The sequence below is a fragment of the Chrysemys picta genome, chromosome 1, assembly GCF_011386835.1.
Source record: "Chrysemys picta bellii isolate R12L10 chromosome 1, ASM1138683v2, whole genome shotgun sequence".
Taxonomy (NCBI): domain Eukaryota; kingdom Metazoa; phylum Chordata; order Testudines; family Emydidae; genus Chrysemys; species Chrysemys picta.
This window is the reverse complement of record NC_088791.1, coordinates 159,198,626-159,215,055: the sequence shown is the minus strand read 5'-3', so window position 1 is coordinate 159,215,055 and position 16,430 is coordinate 159,198,626. Positions and strand designations below refer to the sequence as shown.

Here is a 16,430-nt window from a genome sequence, read left to right as displayed (position 1 = left end):
GGAAAATTCCAAGGAAATAACTTATTTTGTATTATTGGTAATATTGCTATTCCCCTAAAGCACCTAGAGATGATCATCCAAGAAAGTTGTTTGATGAAGCAAACATTGCAACACTTTTGTTTTTAACACAGAGGCAATCCCTGAGCAACATGGAAAGGTCATGGAACGTCCCATGGACCTGTAGAATGAGATTGGGGTAGACGGAGAATTCTCAGTTCTGTCAAGACGAAAAACCATTCATCCTCTCCTCACGCTCTTGGCAGCACAAACTTACGTGATCTCATTTCAGTAAGAAAGACATCCCAAGAGACTTGCTGCAAAGTATGGAATGTAAAGTGATTTCTTCTGTAGGTTTGTGGAAACTTCATTTACAAACAACTCTTTAGTGGATGGGCCTACACACTACCTTTTATGCATTTGTGTTTTCATTTATTTACTGATGTCTAGTTTGTAAAATCTCAAAATAGTTTCAACCAGGAAAGAGGTGTCATCAGAATCATTTACTACTGTGCAATTTCTTTAGAACTGCAACTGTTTTATTTTCATTTCTTTCCGGCCCATCAAAACTAGAGGCAACTGTCCCTAGAGCACTTTTTTAATTCCTTCCCTTGATTCCGCCCCTCCCCCCCCCCCCCGCGCCAAAAAAAAATTACTATATACTGGTCTTAATCCATGCTTACAACTCCCATTGACATCCATAGATTTGAATATAGATAAAAGGCAATACAGAATAAGGACTTAAGGGCCAAATCATCCCATAAAACTCTGGGAGTAGAAAGAATGAAAAGCTTGTGGAGTTCTGACATGGGAGAAGCACAGCCCCCATTGCAGCATCCCTGCGAGCCCCAGAAAAGCCCCTAAACAGGAGCTGCTTGAGGATCATGATCCACAATAGGGTGGGTGGGCAGGCCGGATGGCCATTCTCTTGCAGCATTGTCCCCTATTCTCACTGCTCTTGTTGAGATAATTAGCATAGGTTAATCCTCTCTGAGGAAGCATTTATACAGAGGCTTCACCAATCCATGCTATGGAACCCCTTTACATGGGCAATGGAGTTCTGGGACCCAGGGGAGGGGGTGCAGGAGATGACAAGTGTAAAACCAAGCCAGAAGCCAGTGCAAAGGTGGGCCTGTGCCTCTAAGTCCCCACCTGGGGCAATCTGGGAGGTGAGCCCACAGATTCCAATACTCTGATGCATGTCATCCATGGGCTAAGGGATTTAGGCCCTAATTCAGCACCACATTTACATAGATGCTTAACTTTACACACCCCTGACTGATTCTATCCCTATTCAGCAAAGCACATGAGCATGAGTTGAACTTTAAATACATAAATGGCCCCATTGACGTAACTGGCACTGAAGCGCATGCTTAAATTAAGCATGTGTTTAAGTGCTTCAATGATTTGGGACCATAAACACACATACCCCCCAATTTGGAGTGGCCAAAATCATTACCCCTGGCTAAGCCATTCCTGATCCCCTATTCATTTTATTAATGCAAAGTATTAACTAAGTTAACTTAGTTGTATTTGACCAAATCAACCTGAGCAGTTATTTTGTAACATTTTTACTGTAGACTTTTTTTAAACACCAAGAGGAGGACAGTAGAAGGGTGATAATGATAGAGCTAGAAATGACAGACGCAACGGTGACTGCCAAAGGCATTTCCCCTCTCCCCCACAACAAAAGTGAGTTTCTATCAAACTTCTGAAAGGACTGCATTTTGAAGCTCGGCTCAGCTCATGTTAAAAGGAAGCATTTATTACTTCTTCATTCATATCAATTCATTTTATGGTGAAAGGTGGGTACAACATTCACTGTAACAGAAAATATTTAAAAATCCAAATACACTCAAACCTCAAGCTAAAGATATTGTACTTTACAATTCCTTATGTTTTATTCAATATTAATGTTATATAATTATGTATAGAAAGATTGGACAAACAAATACACCTCTACCTCGATAGAACTGTCCTCACTGTCCTTGGGAGCCAAAAAAAAAAAAATCTTACTGCGTTATAGGTGAAACCACGTTATATCGAATTTGATTTAATCCGCCGGAGCGCGAAGCCCCGCCCCCCCCCGGAGCGCTGCTTTACCGCGTTCTATCGGAATTCATGTTATATCGGGTCGCATTATATCGGGGTAGAGGTATATATGTACGTAAACGGATATATACATTAATATATACAAATAAATAGAAAACGTTACACTGGCCAAGGATTCACTCTTACACACCCTAGACCCCAAGGTCATTTTAAGAAGGTAAATTCTACATTGGTCCATTTGTCAGGAGAAGGAAGAAACTTCTTTAGGAAGTTCTATTTTTTTTAAATAAAGTGACAACTATGTCAAGCTTCTTGAGGTTGGACCCCTTGTAAGTAATGGGACCATCAAATCCCATGTAAGGGAAATACCCCACGCCACACCATCTTATATTCCACATATAATTTTGGAATAATACATTATTGGAGGAAGGATTGTGGAGTGGTTAGGGTGCTGGTCTTGAACCCCAGAGACTTGCATTCAGTTCCCAGCTCAGCAACAAACTTCTCATGTGACTTTGGGCAAATCACTTAAGCCAACCTTTAAAATGGGAATAATACGTCACTAATTCACAAGGGTGTTGTGAGGATAAAATCCTTCAATGACTGTGACAGGCTCAGATGCTACAGTATCTGAGTATCTAGATAGATATCTAAATGATTGTGTCAAAATAATATTTTTACTATTTATATAATGAAATAAAGAACCACGATCAACACACATTTACATCACCATATTGAGGTAACAGCAATATACAGTAGGACAGAAATATGGTTTTGCAATTAAGGTATAATAAGGGGAGTCAGGAGATATGGGATCTGTTCCCATTTCTGCAACAAGCAATGTGACATTGTACAAGCCACTTAATCTCTTGATGCCCACAACTGCCCATCTCTAGAATGGGGATAACCACATTCCCCCTACCACACCGGTAGCCCAAGGCCATACCCATAGTGGATACATATATAGTGACTGGTACGTCAATTCTGTCTTCTTAAACATAGATTATTATTTTATCTGATGCTATTTTGGACATTTTTGTGTACCCATATTTAATCACTGTCCAACATCTAGGGTTATGAGACACTTTGTACATAACAATCCCTTTGCCAGCTCTTTTCATTCATGATTTGAACAATCAAGCAATCCTCAGAAATCATGCAGAATGCCATCTGTGAGGGCCGCATACCATCCAGCCATCTAACTGGAGACACAATACATGCAAGTTGCTGTCAGAGCATATGGAGTTTTCAATGGGACCATATCTTGCCACAAAATTCATTGCCAGCCCACACTACCTCCACCTTGCCTGCAAACTCAGTCAATGGGAGTGAGGCAGGATTTTCTGTGGCATGTTCACAGAGCTGTGGGGACTACCAGTAACTACATTAAGAGGTTCTTTGGACCCAGGATGTGGATGGATCCTGGCTGTGGGCTAGATTTTCAAAAGGGTTTAGCTCCCACAACTAGGGCCACATCTTTGTAAGTGCTCAGCTCCCATTTAGACACCAAAATAAGTGGGAAGATTTTGAAAAAAACCTCAGCATGTTGAGCGAAAACGTGGTCTTGAGGTCTTAGTGTCAGATTTTCAAAGTATGTGTGCAGGGTTGGGAGGCAGGAACCTGGGTCACAAAAGCCACCCCAGCCCTTAAGCTGGGGTAGAGGCTGTGGAATAGTTCTTATATCACCCACAACTAAGGGTGGGACTTTCCTCTCCGAACATCAGAAACACACACTACACAGCCTTATTAGTGAGGCCCCGAGGTCAGCATCTTACTCTTTCATCTCACAATTCTAAGGCAATCAGTCCTCAATCCTGGGCAGGGATAAGAACGGCCATGATGGATCAGAGCGGGGAGCTGAGCCTTGCAGGACCAGAGCTGCAGAAGCCACTGTTGTGGGAAGGGGGGGCTCTGCAACACCCCCCAGGGCCTCCCATGTGACCCTTTGACACACCCTAGTGACGCAGTTTTAAGTCATGACCCAGGAGTTGAGAAACCCTGATCTAGTTCATTCCCCCCCCCCCACCCCGAGGTGGGAAGATCGCATCAGTTAAAACTCTGATCCTGCTCTATTTAAAGTCAATAACAACACTGGGAATTGGCTTCAACAAAATCACGATCAACGAGAGGCTATATCTTAGTGTTCAGCAAGGGAAGCAAGATTTTAAGTGACTATAGTAGCGATATCCTAGATCAGGGGTCGGCAACGTTGGCACGCAGCTTGCCAGGATAAGCACCCTGGTGGGCCGGGCCAGTTTTATTTACCTGCTGATGGAGCAGGTTCGGCCGATCGCGGCCCCTACTGGCCGTGGTTCGCCGTCCCGGGCCAATGGGGGCGGCGAGAAGCCGCGGCCAGCACATCACTCGCCCGTGCCGCTTCTCGCTGCCCCCATTGGCCCGGGACGGTGAACCGCAGCCAGTGGGGGCCGCGATCGGCCGAACCTGCCGCGTCAGCAGGTAAGTAAAACTGGCCCGGCCCATCAGGGTGCTTATCCTGGCGAGCCATGTGCTGACGTTGCCGACCCCTGTCCTAGATGTTCATTAGTTTTCTACCAAATCCAACCAATTGATGCTGCAAATACTGAAAGAAAAAATGCTAAAGCTTGAGAGTTTTGATCCAAAATTGCTTATTTTAATTTGAACATGGGACTTTCAACAACAAAGCACAGACCCTTAGGAGCAAAAGGATAAACTTCCTCAGTTGTCATTAGTTCTAGTTAGTAATAGAGGAGGCATGACATTCTTTGCAAACCTGCCAGAGAGATTTGGATAATTCAGATAAAATTTCGATAAGCATCTGGGGTCTAGATCCTGCAAGTTCCCACTGAGTTTAATGGGAGTTTTGGCAATGCAATGAATACTGAATCAGGCCTCTGAATTTTTGGATGCATACCCAAATTGATCTTGAAACTTGGAAAAATTTGCCCAACACTAATAATATTCTCTGGATATTTTGAAATATGTTTCTTTCACCAGAATTACTGACAAAGAATTTTTTGCTTTTGAATGCAGATAAGGTTTTCATTCACCTACATCCCAATGCACTTCAGTTTTTTCTCTTTGTGGGTGTCAGACTGTAGAGAGGGTCCTTCAGTGAAGGAAATAGAAACTGTGTCATTTTCATTTCAGTGCATACAAGCCTTTCATTTGTAAGAAAATGTATGTTTTCCCATTAGACGCCTGTAAGAAAGTAGATCAAAAAAGTAGCAGTGCACTGACAATCCAGGAAGTTTTTGGAGAGTATTGGGGACAGCTTCCTGGTGCAAATGCTGGAGGAACCAACCAGGGACCATGCTCCTCTTGACCTGCTGCTCACAAACAGGGAAGAATTGGTAGGGGAAGTAGAAGTGGGTGGCAACCTGGGCAGTAGTGGCCATGAGATGGCTGAGTTCAGGATCCTGGCAAAAGGAAGAAAGGAGAGCAGCAGAATACAGACTCTAGACTTCAGAAAAGCAGACTTTGACTCCCTCGGGGATGGGCAGGATCGCCTGGAGGCTAATATGAGGGGGGAAGGAGTCCAGGAGAGCTGGCTGCATTTTAAAGAAGCCTTATTGAGGGCACAAGAACAAACCATCCCAATGTGCAGAAAGAATAGCAAATATGGCAGGTGACCAGCTTGGCTTAACAGAGAAATCCTTTGCAGAGCTTCAACACAAAAAGGAAGTTTACAAGAAGTGGAAACTTGGACAGATGACTAGGGAGAAGTATGAAAATATTGCTTGAGCATGCAGGGGTGTAATTAGGAAGGCCAAAGCACAATTGGAGTTGCAGCTAGCAAGGGATGGGAAGGGTTGCAAGACAGGTTTCTACAGATATGTTAGCAACAAGAAGGTGGTCAGGGAAAGTGCCTCCCCCATTATGTAAGGGTCCCACAAACTAGTGACAGACAATGAACTCAATGCTTTTTTTGCCTCAGACTTCACAGACAAAGTCAGCTCCCAAATTGTTGCACTGGGCAGCACAGTATGGGGAGGAGGTGAGCAGCTCTCAGTAGTGAAAGAACAGGTTCAGGACTATTTAGAAAAGCTGGACATGCACAGGTCCATGGACCCAGATCTAATGCATCCAAGGGTGCTGAGGGAAGTGGCTGATATGATTGCAGAGCCATTGCCATTATTTTTTAAAACACGTGGTGATCGGGAGAGGTCCTGGACGATTGGAAAAAGGCAAATATATAGTGCCCATCTTTAAAAAAAAGGGAAGAATGAGAATCTGGGGAACTACAGACCGGTCAGCCTCACTTCAGTCCCTGGAAAAATCATGGAGCAGATCCTAAAGGAATCCATTTTGAAGCACTTGGAGGAGAGGTAGGTGATCAGGAACAGTCAACATGGATTCACCAAGGGCAAGTTATGCCTGACCAATCCGATTGCCTTCTATGAGGAGATAGCTGGCTCTGTGGATATGGGGAAAGCGGTGGATGTGAGAGATCTTGACTTTAGCAAAGCTTTTGATAAGGTCTCCCACAGTATTCTTGCCAGAAAATTTAAAAAGTATGGATTGGATGAATGGACTATAAGGTGAATAGAAAGTTGGCTAGATCGTTGGACTCAATAGGTAGTGATCAACGGCTTGATGTCTAGTTGACAGCTGGTATCAAGCGGAGTGCCTCAGGGGTCTGTCTTGGGGCCAGTTTTGTCCAACATCTTCATTAATGATCTGGATGATGGGATGGATTGCACCCTCAGCAATTTTGCTGATGACACTAAGCTGGGGGGAGAGGTAGATACGCTGGAGGGTAGGTATAGGGTCCAGAGTGACCTAGACAAATTGGCGGATTGGGCCAAAATAAATCTGATGAGGTTCAACAAGGACAAGTGCAGAGTCCTAAATTTAGGACAGAATAATCCTCTGCACTGCTACAGGCTGGTGACCGACTGGCTAATTGGCAGTTCTGCAGAAAAGGACCTGGGGATTACAGTGGATGAGAAGCTGGATATGGGTCAACAGTTTTCCCTTGTTGCCAAGAAGGCTAACGGCATATTGGGCTGCATTACCAGAAGATTGAGGGAAGTGATTATTCCCCTCCATTCGGCACTGGTGAGGTCACATCTGGAGTATTGTGTCCAGTTTTGGGCCCTCCACTACAGAAAAGATGTGGACAAATTAGAGAGAGAGAGTCCAGTGGAGGGCAACGAAAATGATTAAGGGCTGGGACACATGACTTATGAGGAGAGGCTGAGGGAACTCGGCTTATTTAGTCTGCAGAAGAGAAGAGTGAGGATGGATTTTATAGCAGTCTTCAACTATCTGAAGGGAGGTTCCAAAGAGGATGGAGCTAGGCTGTTCAAAGTAGTGGCAAATGACAAAACAAGGAGCAATGGTCTCAAATTGCAGTGGGGGAGATGTAGGTTGGATATTAGGAAAAACTATTTAACTAGGAGGGTGGTGGTGAAGCACTGGAATGGGTTACCTAGGGAGGTGGTGAAATCTCCATCCTTAGAAGTTTTTAAGACCTGTCTTGACAAAGCCCTGGCTTGGATGGTTTAGTTGGGGTTGGTCCTGCTTTGGGCAGTGGGTTGGACTAGATGACCTCCTGAGGTCTCTTCCAACCCTTGTCTTCTATGATACTATTGTGTTCTCGTATACAAAACGATGTGTGTGAAGAACATCTGAAAAAAATCAAAATCTCTGGACAGTCGTAAAAAGAGTTTTGCAGTAAAAGCGATCAACATTAAAACACTAGTTATAATTTACTTTACATCATGCATTTAAATTTATTAACTTCAGGCCATATGGTTCTGTGGAGTTTGGCTCTACATTAATGAATCAGTTGACAATGAACAGTTAAGTTTGCATTAATTCAGAAAGGTGAAGTCGGAGGAGCTTAGCTAATGAAAGAAAATGATGCACAATTCACCACAATAGAAGAAAAAAATCCAGCATATGTTTCAAACAATGGCAAAAACCTTACATAGCATCAATGATTGTGCCACTAATTAAGAATGATAAACCCTTATTTTCAAGGGTTAAATTCTTGATTTTTAAGTCTCAGGCTAGAATTAAGCTCCCTTTTCTTTAATTCACAATAGCTGAAGATCTGCTCACAAGATCCAAGACATTTTTAAGGTACAGAATATGCAAAAGAGTAGATTTTACTGATTTCATGTAATAACGGCACAGTAATGCTTTTAGGGCCAGATTCACCACTGCCTTCTGTCTTGTGTAGTCATTTTACATCAGTGCAAAGTAGGCATATCACCAGATACTAATTAATTGTATTACTTTTTTCTGACATAGTGCCCACCACTTGAGATTTCCAAAGAAATGTACAATCATGACACTGCACTGGCATTCTAGGGAAGTATCATCCTTATAAAGGTGTGAAAACTGAGGCACACATAGGTCAAGGTCAGCGTTTTCAAGTGTGAGAGCTTAATGTTAGGCTCTTAATCCATTTTTAAGCTCCTAAATTAAAGTGCGCTGATTTTTAAGAGCTGCTGAGTACAGAACTCCTACTGAAGTCAATGAGAGTTTGAAGTGATCAGTACCTCTGAAAGTCAGGTCATTTCTATTTTAGTGGCTAAATATGGATTTCACAGCCTAGTGTATGCATCCATGCTTGCAAACATCGGCCCTTGTGACATGCTCAAGACCATGAAGTGACTCTACGGCAGAGTCACAACTAGAACCCAGAAGTCTGTCACCCAGTCCTCTGCGCTTTGCACATGGGTCACATATTGTCTCTAATATCTCTAGAACATGAACATTGCTCACTTTTGTAGGAAACTTTAACCCAGATTGTAAAAGGTAGTTAGGCATTGCTCTGCTCAACATTTCAAGGCCTACCTGTCTTAGGAGTCAAGTCTCATTTTCAGAAGCGATTTAGAATTAGAATTGGGTGAATAATTGATTTTTCACTTCAGCCAGAGAACCAAAAAAAAAACCAGAGAGACTATGTGGCTGGGTTCAGAACATTTTCAGAATTTGCTGACAAACTGAAAAAGTCCATTTCAGGCCAGCAAGTTCTGGGATGGATTGCTCACAGTCTCTCACTTGTTGAAGCTGTTCCATGTTGTATAAATATATACATATCCATTGTGCCAGAGAGAGAGAGAGAATGAATGTGACTCTACAGCCTAGTAATTAAGGCCTTCACCTGGAAAGTCAGAGATGTGAATTCAAATCCCTACTTTGAATCAAGATCTCCTACCTCCAAGGTTGAGTGCCTAAATCACCAGGCTGTAGTATCATTCTTTCTTTGGCACAATGAATATTTAAGTACTTATACAGAATGTAACAACATCAACAGGAGAGATTGAGGGTGACACACCCCAGAATGGACTAAATCGGCAGCACAGTAACCGGCAGGGGAGATCTGAGTTCAAGCCCCCGCACCAGAGTGAGGATTCAAACCTAGGCCTCCCCACATCCCTGGCAAGTGCACTAACCACGGTTATAAAGGAGAATGTATACACACACACACACACACACACCAAATTTATGAATAGTTTCAGGGTGACCAAAACTGCAATGAAATCTTTCACCCAGTTCTATTTAGGAGCCTAAGTCTCACGGACTTTCACTAAGGCCTGGTCTACACTATGACTTTAATTTGGATTTAGCAGCGTTAAATCGAATTAACCCTGCACCCGTCCATACAACGAAGCCATTTATTTCGAAATAAAGGGCTCTTTAAATTGATTTCTGTACTCCACCCCGACGAGCGGAGTAGCGCCAAAATCGATATTGTCATTTCGAATTAGGGTTAGTGTGGCCGCAATTCGATGGTATTGGCCTCCGGGAGCTGTCCCACAGTGCACCATTGTGACCGCTCTGGACAGCAATCTGAACTCGGATGCACTGGCCAGGTAGACAGGAAAAGCCCCACGAACATTTGAATTTCGTTTCCTGTTTGCCCAGCGTGGAGAGCACAGGTGACCACAGATAGCTCAGCTCATCAGCACAGGTAACCATGCAGGCTGATAATCGAAAAAGAGCACCAGCATGGACCGTATGGGAGGTACTGGATCTGATCGCTATATGGGGAGAAGATTCAGTGCTTGCAGAACTTCGTTCGAAAAGACCGAAATGCCAAAACTTTTGAAAAAAATCTCCAAGGGCATGATGGAGAGAGGCCACAATAGGGACTCAGATCAGTGCCACATGAAAGTCAAGGAGCTCAGACAAGACTATCAAAAAACAAAGGAGGCAAATGGTTGCCCCGGGTCAAAGCCGCGGATATGCCGCTTCTACGCCGAGCTGCATGCAGTTCTAGGGGGGGCCGCCACCACTACCCCACCTCTGACCGTGGATTCCGAGGCGGGGATAATCTCATCAGCCACACCTGAGGATTCTGCGGACGGGGAGGAGGAGGAGGATGAGCTTGCGGAGAGCACCCAGCACTCCATTCTCCCCAACAACCAGGATCTTTTTCTCAGCCTGACTGAAGTACCCTCCCAACCCTCCCAAGCCAGTATCCAAGACCAAGACCCCATGGAAGGGACCTCAGGTGAGTTTACCTTTTAAAATATAAAACTTGTTTTAAAAGCAAGCGTTTTTTAATGATTACTTTGCCCTGAGGACTTGGGATGCATTCACGGCCAGTACAGCTACTGGAAAAGTCTGTTAACATGTCTGGGGATGGAGCAGAAATCCTCCAGGGACATCTCCATGAAGCTCTCCTGGAGCTACTCCAAAAGCCTTGCCATAAGGTTTCTGGGCAGTGCAGCCTTATTCCGTCCTCCATGGTAGGACACTTGACCACGCCATGCTTGCAGCAAGTAATCTGGTATCATTGAATGACAAAGCTTGGCATCGTATGGTCCCGGTGTTTGCTGGCATTCAAGCAACATCCATTCTTTATCTCACTGTGTAATCCTGAGGAGAATGATATTGCTCATGGTAACCTGGTTGAAATACGGGAATTTAATTAAGGGGACAGAGGTGGCCATTCCTACTGGGCTGTTTGCCTGTGGCTGAAAAGAAATCCTTCCCTGCAGTTAGCCAAGTGCGGGGGGGGGGGGGGGCGGAATTGGCCCTGAGCTTTTCGCGTTTGGCTAGCAGGGATCTTCCCTGTTACCAGCCATGCGGTGGGGGGAGGGATAAAGCGATCATCCCAGAGAATTGGATGGTGGGGGGGTTAGTTTGTTTTCTGCTGCTGAAGGTTAACAGGAAAACCGCAGCAGTCAATGGGCTTTGCTTGGTATGTGGGAAAGGAGGGCGCAGAAGCTGAAAGACAATGGCTTACCATGGCTGCATGCAAGCTGAATTTTGTTGCCCAGACCTGCGTCTGTGATTTAACACCAAAGCCACAAGCACTCAATATTAAGATGGAAAATGCGACCTTGTACTGAAATCACATGTGCTATGTAATGTGAATAGTGTTGTTCACCATGAAAGAGTATAAGCATTGTTCTGTAAAATGTATCATTTTAAAAACTTCTCTCCTTTTTTTCAACCCTCGCTCCAGCAGCTGCAAATTTTTCAAGCCTCCCTCCTCCGTCCCGAAGGCTCTCTCACATAAGGCGGCGGAGAAAGAGGACGCGAGACGAGATGTTCACGGAAATAATGGAATGCACCCGCAATGAAAGAGCTCATTTGAATGAGTGGAAGGACACGGTATCTAAATTTAGGAAAGATGCCAGTGAACGTGAGGTCATAAGGGACGCTCAAGATGAGAGGTGGCAGGCTGCAACGCTGGGGTTGCTGCGTGATCAAACAGACATGCTCCGGCGTCTGGTGGAGCTTCAGGAATGGCAGCAGGATAACAGACTGCCGCTGCAGCCGCTGTATAACCTCCCTCCCCCCCCCCCCCATGTTCCATATCCTCCTCACCCAAACGTGTAAGAACACGGGGGGCAGGAGGCTCTGTGCACCCTCCCACTCCACCCCAGTGGACAGCCCAACCAAAAGGCTGTCATTATATTGAAATTTTTCAGTGGCCTTTTACTTCCCTCCTATCCTCCTCCCAAACCTCACTCAGATTACCTTGTCAGTTCTCTCCCTATGTTTATAATCAATTAATAAAGAATACATGAGTTTTAAACAATAGTGACTTTATTTCCTTTGAAAGCAAGCTGGGGGAAGGGGGAGGGTGGGTTCCTTACAGAGAATGAGTCAATAAAGGGGGTGGGTTTTCATGAAGGAGAAACAAACAGAAATTTCACACTGTAGCCTGGCCAGTCATTAAACTGGTTTTCAAAGCTTCTCTGATGCACAGCACTTCCTGGTGTGCTCTTCTAATCGCCCTGGTGTCTGGCTGCGCGTAATCAGCAGCCAGGCGATTTGCCTCAGCCTCCCACCCCGCCATAAACGTCTCCCCCTTACTTTCACAGAGATTGTGGAGCACACAGCAAGCAGAAATAACAATGGGGATATTGGTTTGGCTGAGGTCTGAGCGCGTCAGTAACGATTGCCAGCGACCTTTTAAACGGCCAAATGCACATTCTACCATCATTCTGCACTTGCTCAGCCTGTAGTTGAACAGCTCCTGATTCCTGTCCAGGCTGCCTGTGTATGGCTTCATGAGCCATGGCATTAAGGGGTAGGCTGGGTCCCCAAGAATAACTATTGGCATTTCAACATCCCCAACGGTTATTTTCTGGTCTGGAAAGTAAGTCCTTTGCTGCAGCCATTTAAACAGATTAGTGTTCCTGAAGACACGAGCGTCATGAACCCTTCCCGGCCAGCCCACGTTGATGTTGGTGAAACGTCCCTTGTGATCCACAAGTGCTTGCAGCACCATTAAAAGGTACCCCTTGCGGTTTATGTACTGAGTACCCTGGTGCTCCGGTGCCAAGATAGGGATATGGGTGCCATCTATTGCCCCACCACAGTTAGGGAATCCCATTGCAGCAAAGCCATCCACTATGACCTGCACATTTCCCAGAGTCACTACCTTTCGTAGCAGCACCTCAGTGATTGCTTTGGCTACTTGCATCACAGCAGCCCCCACAGTAGATTTGCTGACTCCAAATTGATTCCCGACTGACCGGTAGCTGTCTGGCGTTGCAAGCTTCCACAGGGCTATCGCCATTCGCTTCTCAACTGTGAGGGCTGCTCTCATCTTGGTATTCTGGCGCTTCAGGGCAGGGGAAAGCAAGTCACAAAGTTCCAAAAAAGTGCCCTTACGCATGCGAAAGTTTCGCAGCCACTGGGAATCGTCCCACACCTGCAACACTATGCAGTCCCACCAGTCTGTGCTTGTTTCCCGGGCCCAGAATCGGCATGCCACGGCTATAACCTGCCCCATTAACAGCATGATCTCCAAAGCACCGGGTCCCGCGGTTTGATAGAATTCCATGTCCATATCCTCATCACTCTCGACGCTGCACTGCCGTAGCCTACTCCTCGCCGCCTGGTTTTGCAGGTTCTGGTTCAGCATAAACTGCACGATAACGCGCGAAGTGTTTACAATGTTCATGACTGCTGTCTTGAGCTGAGCGGGCTCCATACTTGCCGTGGTATGGCATCTGCACTGTTCACCCAGGAAAAAGGCGCGAAACGGTTGTCTGCCATTGTTTCCCTGGAGAGGGGGGAGGATATACCCAGAACCACGCGCGACAATGTTTTTGGCCCCCATCAGGCATTGGGATCTCAACCCAGAATTCCAATGGGTGGAGGAGACTGCGGGAACTATGGGATAGCTATGGGATAGCTACCCACAGTTCAGGGCTCCAGAAATCGACGCTAGCCCCGGTACATGGACGCACACCACCGAATTAATGTGCTTAGTGTGGCCGCATACAATCTGTGACTTTATACAATCTGTTTCCAAAATTCGAATTATATAAATTCGGATTAATCCCGTAGTGTAGACACACCCTCAGTCTTAGGCTCCTAAGTCAGTTAGGCATTGCAAAGCTGAGCAGAGCAATGTCTCAATATCTTTAAAAATCTGGGACTTAGATTCTTCCTTCCCCCAAAGCTCTGGACTGCACGTGTTCTAATTATATAAATGATCTGATAGGTGGGAAATGCTCAGAATTAAAATAAAAAGTCTGTAAGGATCTGCCACTAATACTTGTTATAGGAACACAAATGCAGTGTTAAGGTTGCAACGTTAAAATAAGAAAGCAGAAGAAAGCATTAAAGTCACGTAAACCTAGACACTCAGCACATATGCATTTTCTATTTTTGTTTCATTTAGCATATTTCTTTTTATGCTATTAACTTTATACCATAAAAGATCCATGATGTGTAGAGTTATGTGGATTAAAGGCAAATAAATGTCACTGTAGGAGCTATATTATTTGTATTACAGTACCACCTAGAGCTCCCAAGTGAGATCAGGGACCTGTAATGCTAGGCTTTATACAGAGTAAGAAACAACTCTTACCCTGAAAAGCATAATGTCTAAGTACACATCACAGACCAATGGTTGGAAGGAAAAACAGGCACAGAGAAGTGAAGTGACTTGCCTAAAGTCCCACAGCACGTAAGCAGCAGGGGGGCGGGAAATAGAACACAACTCTCCTGAATTCCACTCCAGGTGCCCTACGCACTAGGCCAGTGGTGGTCAACCTTTTTCATTTGTGGACCCCTAAAAAGTGTTGGATGGTGGTGCAGACCCCTTTGAAAATCTTCAATGTAGTCTGCAGACCCCCAGGGGTCCATGGACCATATGTTGAAAACCACTGCACTAGGTCGCACTGCCTCCCTTTAAAACTTTTGCTTTTTCTGACTTTGTGATTTTAACTGTGTGGCCCTAATAGTGCAATATAATCTCTCTCTCTCTCTCTCACACACACACACACACGAATATTTTTTCTTCCAACACAATACAAATTAAACATGTGTATCACTATTATGGTTAGATTGTGTGTAGCTCTTTTCAGGCTCACAGTGGAAGCTGCACAAGACATATCATCCAATCATAGTTATGGCCGGGTCATTCCCGCAGCATCAGCCTAGGGAGCTGGGGGCAATGCACTAAAAGGAACTATGCGCTTTCATTCTACAGGAAGCTGCAGACTGTGCACCAAACAGCACTGGGAGATGCTATATTTTCTCAGGCACAATTTTTGCTAGTATTCCTCCTGTGTAGCAATGCAGCTCCACAAAGTCTCCTATGCAGGGCTATGCACTAAATCCAATCCTTGGTATTTCAAACCAACTAATTAGGCTTTGGAGTTCACATCTTATTGAAGTGAATGCAGCAGGGGAGGCAAGAGTTCACAGCATGGAAGCTGCTGTTAGCTGGAGACAAACTTGCGCAAGGCTGAGTTAACAGGGTAGCAGTAGCACAATTGTTTATAGTGTGATGGCTGTATTTGGGCAACAGAGAAATTTAGCTCCTAAGCCAGCAAACTCATATATGTGAGTAACTTTACTCAACTGATTTGTTACAGTAATAGGCATTTGAAAGATAGGAGGGGTTCTGAGTTTCCACATACAATTCTTTCCCAGGTGGCTCTCACTCACATGCTCAGGGTCTAACTGATCGCTATATTTGGGGTCAGTTTGGTAGAGACCCTGTGGTCCCTTTTGGCCTTAAAGTCTAAGAGCTGGCCATTAATCTTTAAATAAAGGCTTAAATTCCCAGCATATATACAGAAAGAAGCAAAAGTTATGGAGAGCCCCACTATTTTTTTCATACCCAAAATTCACTTCTGTTAAGGTGTTGTCAACTCTCATTATTTTATCATCAGAACTCTTGCAATATTTGGTGTTTTATTTCAAAACCCCAGCCCATGGAGTCTTGTTATTATTGAAAAATCATAGGTTTTATTAGAAATACAGTAAGGGCTTGTCTATAATATCAGGCCACCACATGCTGGGCTTTAAATCCACCTCAGACTAGCCCACTGCAGTCTAATTGTTTGTGTACATGCAGCTAACATGTGTTAACAGTTCATAATGCACACTGAACTAGCCCCTTTCAAAGGGGACTAGATCAAAGTGCTCTATCTAGACTGCTCTAACCACACATCAGCAGGATGGACAGACAGATAGATGGTGACAGCCTAGTGCAAGATAGAGTCACACCCCAGCTTGCAGCAGACTAATTGCGTCAACCAGCCCTAAATTTCTAGCTCTTGTGGTTGGGGGAGAAAAACTTGAAAGCATGCACCATAAAGACTCAAAAACCAAAGGCAAATACCAACATTTTTTAAAAGTCATCATTTTTAAACCAACCTCATGGACTTGAGGCAGCTGGACTCAACATTTTTGAATACTTGGGCATGGCAACACTGTCCTTTTTTTTTAAATTACAATAAAACAATTTTACATGAAGAAAAGCAAGAGTTTGCTACTTTAATGCTGCTCTTAGCTGGAGATAAACTTCCTTCTGCAAGGCTGAGCTAACAGGGAAGCCACAGCAAAAAAGTGTTTCTCAAAATGGCTGTATTTGGAATGAAATGATTTAATTTAAGACAGATAAATTGACCTCCACTATTTTTGCTGTTACTAGGTTTTGCAGCACACGTTTGTGCTGC

General features: G+C 44.5%; 1 long non-coding RNA gene across 1 annotated transcript in view; it reads right to left on the bottom strand.

Annotated features, from left to right (window-relative positions):
• LOC135976742 (uncharacterized) overlaps positions 1-16,430 on the bottom strand; it is a 109,704-nt gene that overhangs the window by 52,759 nt on the left and 40,515 nt on the right. The window lies entirely within an intron of this gene.